Source organism: Microcebus murinus, chromosome 23 (assembly GCF_040939455.1).
Source record: "Microcebus murinus isolate Inina chromosome 23, M.murinus_Inina_mat1.0, whole genome shotgun sequence".
Lineage (NCBI taxonomy): Eukaryota > Metazoa > Chordata > Mammalia > Primates > Cheirogaleidae > Microcebus > Microcebus murinus.
Genome location: NC_134126.1, coordinates 17537389 through 17546732, shown reverse-complemented (window position 1 = coordinate 17546732; position 9344 = coordinate 17537389). Strand labels below are relative to the sequence as shown.

At 39.2% G+C, this 9344-nt stretch overlaps 1 pseudogene; it reads left to right on the top strand.

Annotated features, from left to right (window-relative positions):
• Positions 1-4806: 4806 nt before the first annotated feature.
• Positions 4807-5010, top strand: LOC109730109 (thioredoxin-like protein 4A pseudogene; annotated as a pseudogene).
• Positions 5011-9344: the final 4334 nt, after the last annotated feature.

Below are 9344 nucleotides of genomic sequence, written 5' to 3'. Positions count from 1 at the left end.
TCGTGGGGCTTTGATAATTAACATAATACATGCCAGAATTTTTGAATCAGTATTTAGAATGTGAGGTGTCACATGTGCTCTAAACAAATGCAGTGAAATTTAAATATATTTGAGATATAAAGATTGGAAGAAATATTTTTAAAATTAAAGATATTTAAGATCTGTAAATTGGAGGAAATATTTTGAGTTCACTCCTCACTCTTTGGTAAACACCCTATAAGAATCTAGCCAGGTCCAAATAAACCCTTGGGGATGGTGGTTGAGGTAAATTTTTAAAAATCATGACTCTTTATAATGTAAATTGAACATGTATCAAAGATTTTATTTGACTCATTAATTAAGGGGGAAATAAAAAAAGTAGTTATAACGTGTTCAAAAGAGATCTCTTAGACCAGACAAATATATAAGCCCATCAGTAATGCTGAACTTTTTTAATAGGTGCAAAACTGGTTTATTCCCCTATAGTGAAGGGAAGTCAATTGAGCCGCCTCTAGACAGAATTTATTTTCATGTGTATAGACAAGAATTATTTGCATTACCATTACTTTTCTACAAGTTAACTTAAATCTACAGAATCATAAAATAGCTCAATGACAATGAAAGGCAGAAATCTCATAGAATCAAATAACCAGAAAAGATGTGCTGTAAACAATGCGTTCGTTTCTACTGAAAACATTGAGTAATCTTTCCATCCATTTGAAAATCTTTTGGTCCATGTTAAAATCACAATTTTCCTTACTGTAGTCCAATATCCAACCACTGGTTTAGGCGGACTTTTGGTTGCAGCTAAACAGGTAGCAGAAGCTTGCCTCTAGAACGCTGTTTCCTTTTCCTTAGGATAACCTTTCTTATATGATGTCGGTCAAACTAAAAGAAGAGAGAATTAAGACCACATTGGACTTATAGAACAGATTATATTGTGCTTGCTTGCTCACAAAGTGCCGTCTAAAAATGTCTATATCAATTATGAGATTTTTCAGAAGTTTTCTTTCATTCTAACCTTCTAGCAAGGCTAGGGGAACAGTAGCCCTTATCAACCTCACACATTCTGAGTCACTACCTTTACCAAAAAGAACCCAACAGTTGTACATATACAAATTAATGAGTAAATTTGCAACAGGCAGAAATTGGCATCCTGGTTAGCCCCCTCTTCTTCTCCTTTGAAAGAGGGTTATTAATTCTGCTTGCTGAAAGTCAGAATTAGCATTCACAAAAGACTTTGAGCTATAATGGATTTCAGTGTCTGTGAGTGTCCAATCTTACTATTTACATTTTGTTCCTAGTTGCACCGTGGCATAGACAAGAGCTACACAACCTGAAGTCAAAGGAGCCAGAAAACACAATTTTTATTCTTTATCTCTTCCTGCCTCCAACCTGCAGCCCCAGATCTCTATATCCTGATGATAACTTTCCTTTATCTAGTCTTACAGGAAGGTATCAGCAAGAAGAGGAGGGAGGCAGGTGTGGAGCCTGAAGCATATATCTCTGAGTCAATATTTTGTGCTCTCTTTTGGTACGACCATATTACTGGACTGTAAGATAGTTTGGCAGTAACTACATCAAAATGTAAACACATATGACTGGTGAGTAAGCTACACTCGGGTTAGCCGGTTTGATCGTAGAATTAGAATTTCCATATACCTCCCAATGAACTCCTGAGAGCAGGCCTCCGTGAAAAGGGGGTAAAACAAAGACTACAACATATGGTTTATCTTTTCTTTAATTACATTTTCAAATGTAATTCTATACACTTTTTCCCCTTAAATAAAGTCTTGTTTAAAACCAAATGTTTCTCTGTTAACACAGAGTAGGCAAATGAGAGTCCGCACGTGGATATTGAGATATTCAGTGGTTTCATGGTTTTGAAAAGTTTGAATTAACATGCTGTACTTGTGGCCTCCTAGAGAATAAGGCTGTGCAAAGGGAAAAGTGGTTAAGGACTAGACTTGTGTCTCCCACGTGGACAAGCTCTTTCAGGCCACACTCAGTTGCAGAATCAGCTTTTTTTTTTTTTTTTTTTTTTTTTTTTTGCAGTGAGGACAGAGAAATTGTGCACTATAACGTATCCCACATGGCCATATCAGAACGGCATATTTCTTGCCCCAAGAAGGAAATCTACCTTCAGAATCTCCTCCTAAAAACAAGACTTCTACAGAGTTCTTTATATTTCTGAAGTCACTCTAAGGGTAAAACATGGATGTTTTTAGAAGTCTGCTTTTTTTTTTTTTTAGATTTTATTATTTTTTTATTTCAGCATATTACAGGGGTACAAATGTTTAGGTTACATATATTGCTTTTGCCCCACCAGAATCAGAGCTTCAAGCGTGTCCATCCCCAAGACAGTGTACACCGCACTCATTAAGTGTGAATATATCCATCCCCTCCTCCCCCTCCCACCTGCCCAACACCCAGTGAATGTTACTACTATATGTACACATAAGTGTTGATCAGTTTTAACACAGCTGACATGACCAACCATATTTATGAATGATCTGATCACTTTTCAAGTCTATTTTCTGCTATTTCTGCTATTCTGTTACCAATATGAGGTTAAAATACCTTTCCAAATGCCCTGAATTTTATATTCATCTGTCAGGGAACATGTTATTTATTCATGAGGGAAAAAATCATCTTTGCTAATGTAAGAAATCAGCTAACAACAGGGCAAGAGCCTGAGAGTAGACCAGGCCTCAGATACACACTACTGCATGAGCACGGGCAAGGCAGATGACATTTAAAAGTTCAGGGAGCATGGTCTGGTTTACTCAATCTCCATTTAACCCTCCTTCTTCCTTGTTCTTCAAAGTGAGTCTGCATTTCCTGGACTCTTTAGCAACCAGGGTTGTGGATACAAATTAGGTTCTACCTGTTAGATGCACTTGCCTAACATTTACAGTTAAGGAGGCTGTTTTAATTCAGATGTTCTTGCTGACAAATCATACCATGGAGACCACTAGGAACTATATAACCACTAAGAAGCTGTTTTACTGGTGTCTTAGTTCATTTTGTGTTGCTATAACAGAATACCTGAGGCTGGGTAACTTATAAAGAAAAAAGGCTTATTTGGCTTATGATTCTGAGGGCTGAAGAGTCCAAGATTGGGCAGCTACATCTGGTGAGAACCTCATGCTGCTTCTACTCATGGCAGAAACTGGAAGAAGAGCAGATGTGTGCAAAGAGATGACATGGCAAGAGAGGAAGCAAGAGAGAGAAACCAAGGAAGCCAGACCTTTTTAACAACTTGCTCTTTGGGGAACTAACAAGGTGATAACTCACACATCCTTGAGGGAGAGCATTAGTCTAATTAATGAGGGATCCTCATCCCCTTGACCCAAATACCTCCCACTGGGACCCACTTCCAACATTGTTGAACTTAGGGATCAAATTTCAACACGAGTTTTGATGGGGATAAACAATTTCCAGACTATAGCACTGGTTGCATGCAGGGTCCCAGTGCCAAATAACCAGTCTTGTGAATGTCCAGAGGCAGTTACAGCAGCCGCCGCAGGGACCATAGTGTTGCAGCTGCCTTGGCGAAAACCATGAATAGTTCTTGATCCACACTCCATCAGTCCTTCCTCCAATTTTTTTTGTGAGCACATAATTCCCTGTGTTAAATCACCTTCTTTCTAAAACACCCACAGGGGGGTTGTTTTCTGCACGCTACTCTAATTTGGAGAGATCTATGGTCTTTAGAAAATGATCAACCACAGAAAGTAAGGAGCCTAAGTCTCAAAATTTATAAACTTTAAAATTAGAAGGGAGTGTACATCTCCTTCATTCAGTTCTACCCTCCTCATTTTGAAAGTGATAAAGTAAGACCGAGAGAAGTTATATGATTTGTACTTAAATGAATTGAGGCAACGTGGTACAAAAGACAAAACAGAGGGCAAGAAGTAAGGTAGAGTTGAGTTGGAATCCTAGAGTTGCCACCAATTAGCCATGTGGCTTTGATTTCTGCAAGCCTCAGTTTTCTTACTTGTAAAATGGGGGTAATCAGGTTGGAACATAGTAGGATCTCAATAACTCATAGAATCTTCTGCTTCTTTTGTTCTTTTATTTATGGGCACATGATATATTGCCTGGTTAGAATCCAGGCCTCCTGATCACTAGAAATACTTTTAAGTATTTACAAAGTCAAGTGAGAAGCAAGCTCTGAAAATGGTCTTATGTCCGAGCACAATTTTTGTCTGTAGACAAAAATGAAAGAGCAATGAAGGTCTAGAAGGCAACACTGAGAGCAGGAGAAATACCCAATGCAAGAAAAAACAGTGGAAAATAGAGACCAAAGCTGGAATTAGGTATGGAAATGTTGCCTATCATAGTGAAATGAATTGTTATAAAGGAGGTACACATGCAACAAAGGCACACATGCATGGCATTGGCATGTGCATGCCCAGAGACGTCCAGTTCAGTCTCAAAGACTGCTCCCACACTCACACAGTGCCTGGCAGGCAGATCGGGCCATCCTTTCATAGTCATTCCATTTGGACACTTATGGGACCCTCACATGGTAGTAATATTCACTGGGTGCTGGTCAGGGGGAGCAGGGTGACAGGGTTGGGTAAACTCACAACTAATGGATGTGGAGCACACTGTATGGGGGAAGGGCACGCTTCTAGCCCTAGCTTGGGCGAGGCAAAGTCATTATATATAACCAAAATTTTTGTCCCCCCATGATATTCTGAAATTAAAAAAAAAAAGAAAAAGAAAATGGATGAAGTTCTGTACAGTATAGCTGAAAAAGTTAAGATTTTTGTAGTTATGTGTCTTATGGATATCATATGAGTGCTTGACTTCAACAAAATGTGTGAGTTATACGATCCATGTACTGTCATGTTTTTCTTTAGGAACAAGCACATCATGGTTGACGTGCGTACTGGCAACAACAAGATTAACTGGGCCATGGAGGACAAGCAGGAAATGGTTGATATCATAGACACCACTTACAACGGGGCCCGCAAAGGCCATGGCCTGGTCATGTCTACCAAGGACAACCCCACCAGATAGAGATACTGAAGCACTTGTCAGTCTGTGTAGATAAATGTCATAGAGCCACTTTCATGTAGAAATATCTTAAGCTATTTAAAGCCTTTGAAAAAGTACATGAAGCTCAAGGGCTGGAGGATCTCTGATATAGAGATCACCTGGCCTTAACTAGCTGAAATAAACATGTAGTGATAGGGGGAAAAAATGTACAAGACTCTACTACTAAAGATCCAACTGTCCTGATGGCAATAAGCAAACTAGTCAAGTAGTAACAGTTTATGGGGGGGGGGGGGGGAGATGGCTGGGAATAGACAGGAAATTGAGTTGGCATCGGGCAGATCCAGCAGCTAATGTTGGGTACTCCACCTGCTACACCATACTAGAGAACAGAATTTCACAAATCAGAATTTCACAGTTGGGGACTGAAATTTCACAGAATTTCACCTAGCGTTAGAATAGTATAAGGGCAGAAAGCAATAGTATAAGGCAGATCCAGACATAAGTCCCATTTTAGGTTCTATTCAACCACACTGGAACAGGATCTACCAATCTGCTAAAACTGTACCCAACAGAGCCTTAACAGCAACCTCTTCACCCATTCCCAAGGTTTTAAGGCTGGGAGACAGAAATGAATGAGGAAAGACATTTTCCTTGCTTTGAAGCAACACTTTGATAATGATTGCATACATTTTGGTCTTTTTTGGTTGCTTGTGTTGGCCTACACTTTCACAGATCTAACTCACATGATCCTTAACCCTTTGCGCTCGGATGTCGAGTGTGACTCAACACGGTTAGCATCGTAGTAGCTTGTATGTTGAGCCACACTCGACATGTAGTTTCACCGTGGGGGGAAGGGGGATTTTTGTCTCTTTTTCCAGTATCTTTTCTTGTTTTCATTAGCATGAAAGGACAAGTTAAATGTAAATGCAGAGATGGTACACTAACTTCCAGGGGTAGATTATTATCCACTAACTTAGAGCAATGTTTAGATGGAAAGCTCCATATAATCAAACCTCACCCTAACAAAAAACACAAAGATTGTGTTGTTTGTTCTAACAGAAAAATCAAAGGAGGAAGAAGAGAGACAATTTATATTTGTGAAACATGTGAATGTAAACCAGGTCTTCATGTGGGTGAATGTTTCAAAAAATATCACACCATGAAAAATTATAGAGATTAAAATTACTCTTTGAATGTATCAATAATTTGAAATGTAAAAAAATCCAAATAAATAAGTTTGTATGAAAAGAAACTCCAGTGTTTTATTCTACTGCTGCGCTTCGTAAAATCTGGGGTATTTAAAAAATTAAATCCCAAGTAGAATAAAGGAATCGAGAGAAAAGCAAGCGAGTGCAAAGAGTTAAGACCTAGATCAGATGGGCTGGGACTGTCATTCTACACCCTGTAGAAGTTCCAATGCAGCCATAAGATATTTGTGATTCCCAGAATTTGTGTTTGCCTGGTCACCTCTTCCTCCAGATGTGTGTCCCCTTGTGGTGCCTCACTTCCATACAACATCAAAACGGACACAGAAACTCAGTTTCTTGCTTCATTTCCACACAAACATCCATGAGCACAGTAGGCTCTGCTGAATATCTGAGGGTCATGGAGAAAGACACAGGAAAAGGTCTCATTGCCTTCAGCCATCTCTCCCATTCTTCTCACCTTTCCCTCCCTCTCTGTTTCCCACCACCCCACCTGCTACACACAACAATTACAGTTCTGCTCTCCATAGCAACTTCCCCCAAACTTGTATTTCCAAACCCACACACATGCTGACTTGGGATGTTGAACAGAAAGATCCAGAGTAGATTGAGGATTTTATTTAGAAACATAAAATCGAATGAAAAGTAAAACTATAAAATAAATAAACAAACCAACTCTTATAAATGGAGCAAGCTAGTCCTCCTAGAGAAAATGAAATACTCCTCAACCTGGGTTGGTTCAATCTGATGGTGTAAATAAAAACGGGAATTAATTCAACTATCTTAGCAATCAAGAGGAAAAGAAATCAGCCAATTAGGCCATGTAGAATCATTTTCATCAGTACAATAAATTAAAATGGTCATTGCAGTTGACCCTTGTACAATATGAGTTAGAACTGCATGGGTCCACATATACGCAGATTTTCTTCCACCTTAGCTGCCCCAGGAAAACAAGACCAACCACTCCTCTTCCTCCTCCTCAGCCTACTCAACATAAAGAGAAGAGATGAAGGTCTTTATGCTGATCTACTTCCACTTAATGAATAGTACATATGTTTTTTTCTTCCTTGTTATTTTCTTAATAACATTTCCTTTTCTCTATCTTACTTTATTATAAGAATACCGTATATAATACATATATGAAGTAGGTGCTAATCGACTATTTGCATTATCAGTAAGGCTTCTGGTAAACAGTAGGCTATCAGTAGTTAAAGTTTGGGGGAGTCAAAAGTTATACACAGATTTTTCACCTGTGCGAGGGGGTTGGTACTCCTGCCTCTAGCATTGTTTAAGGGTCAGCTGTGTATGACATCACTGAAAATAGTTCTGATATATTTCTCTTTCAACCTCTTATCATTTTTTTCTTCTCTCTTATTCTCTTATGTGACTAGGCAAATATAAATCCCTGGGAATCTGCAAAAATCTTATGGCTGCATTGGTACTTCCAATAACAAGTATGCATTGAGCACCTAACGTGTGTCAGGCATCGTTCTAGACACGGTAGCTATAGCAGCAAGTAACACGAGCAGGGAACCTGCCCTTATAGAGCTTGTCTTCTGGTGGAAGAGCCAATAAACATGTAAACAGATGCATAAAATAAAGTCACATGATGCTCAGTATTAGAAAGAAAGTAAAGCAGGGTAATGGGATAGAGAGTGACTGGGATAGTTGGGTCAACCTATCTTTAAATAAGATAGTCAGGGAAAGTTCTCTGAAGAGGGCCCTATTGAACCTTCTTAATTAGTAAGTAAAAGTTATGGAGGAAAGAGTTCCAAAGCCCCAAGGTGGGAAGAGCAGAGGATGTGAGGGGCCAGGGGAAGGTGAGGAATAGGGAAGAAAGGAGGCAATGGGAGGTGAGATCAGAGACATAAGCCAGGCCTAGGTCACCAAGAGTCTTGTGGGCCATGCTGAGGAATTTAGATTTCATTACCATCACCACGACTCTATGTGCAACCATCTATTAAACAGTTTTTGACAGAATCAGAAATAGTCTTACAGGGTTCTTATGTGTTTAATTAGCTGCAAAACAAAGCTTAAAGAATAATATATGACATTGTAATTAAGTAGAAAGTTTAAAATATTTGACGCCCATGCACACATTTACATACACATTTTTTTAAAATCTAACTGTGGTTTGTGGGTTTTTACGTGCAGAGAGTGTACAGTTTGCCATCAGGCACTCTGCATTGCCCATTTCCATCTGCTCCTGCAAAGTCTAGCCCCACAAACAAGAAAAAAAGTCCTTCCTTAATCCTAAATCCCAGGCTCCTCATTTCAGACCACAGCTGAAGATAAGTAAGCACTTGGGAGACTCTTTGGGTTCCATCGTCTTTGAAAGGCAACAAGAGAGCCACTCCGCAGTCTTCTTTTTTGCTGCATTTGTGGGATGACTCCGAAGACAGTCCACGTGATTTTTGGAAATTGCAATCCTTCCTGTCCCCCAGGGATGGGGAGGAAGAGTCAACTGAGTGCCAGAAAAGTGAGCTGAAACAAATTAAGTGGTGGGCTTAACAGAACCACCATGTGATGAAACATTCTCTCTCCTTTAATTTATGAAAAGCACTTCCTCGCATGTTCCACACCCACCTCCCTTGGGGCTTCCTGGTCTGTCTATTCAACTGCATCACTCATGAATTAATTTTTTTTTCTCCACAGCCAAGGCTATTAAGACTCCAAGATGAAGATCAGTGTTTTCATTCCATTTCCCTCAGGACTTCCCTTCTTCCTTCACTCCAATGCGCTTCTGAAAAGTGCCCACCCACTACAAGTTTGAAACACAATCCATCTTACCTCTTTACCTGGACGTCAGAGTTTGAGAGCCATAGCTGAAGTGAGATCACTAGCTCACAGATTAATTTTTTCAAGGAGCTTTTCCCAGGCTCTACTCCTACACAGAATAATGTCTAATCCCTTGGTCAGGGTATAGTTTTAAATAATATAGGAAAATCTACCTATTGTATGATCCTAGATAATCACTTACTGTCTCTGGATCTCACTGTATTTACATATAAGAAAGTAATTAAGCACAAGGAGGAAAAAAGCAATATGAACTTAGATGTTCATTGGAGCATTAAATATAATGGTGAAAAAATAGAAACAACCTAACTTCCAAAATGTTAAAACCATAATAATATTTTACTGGATTTGAAT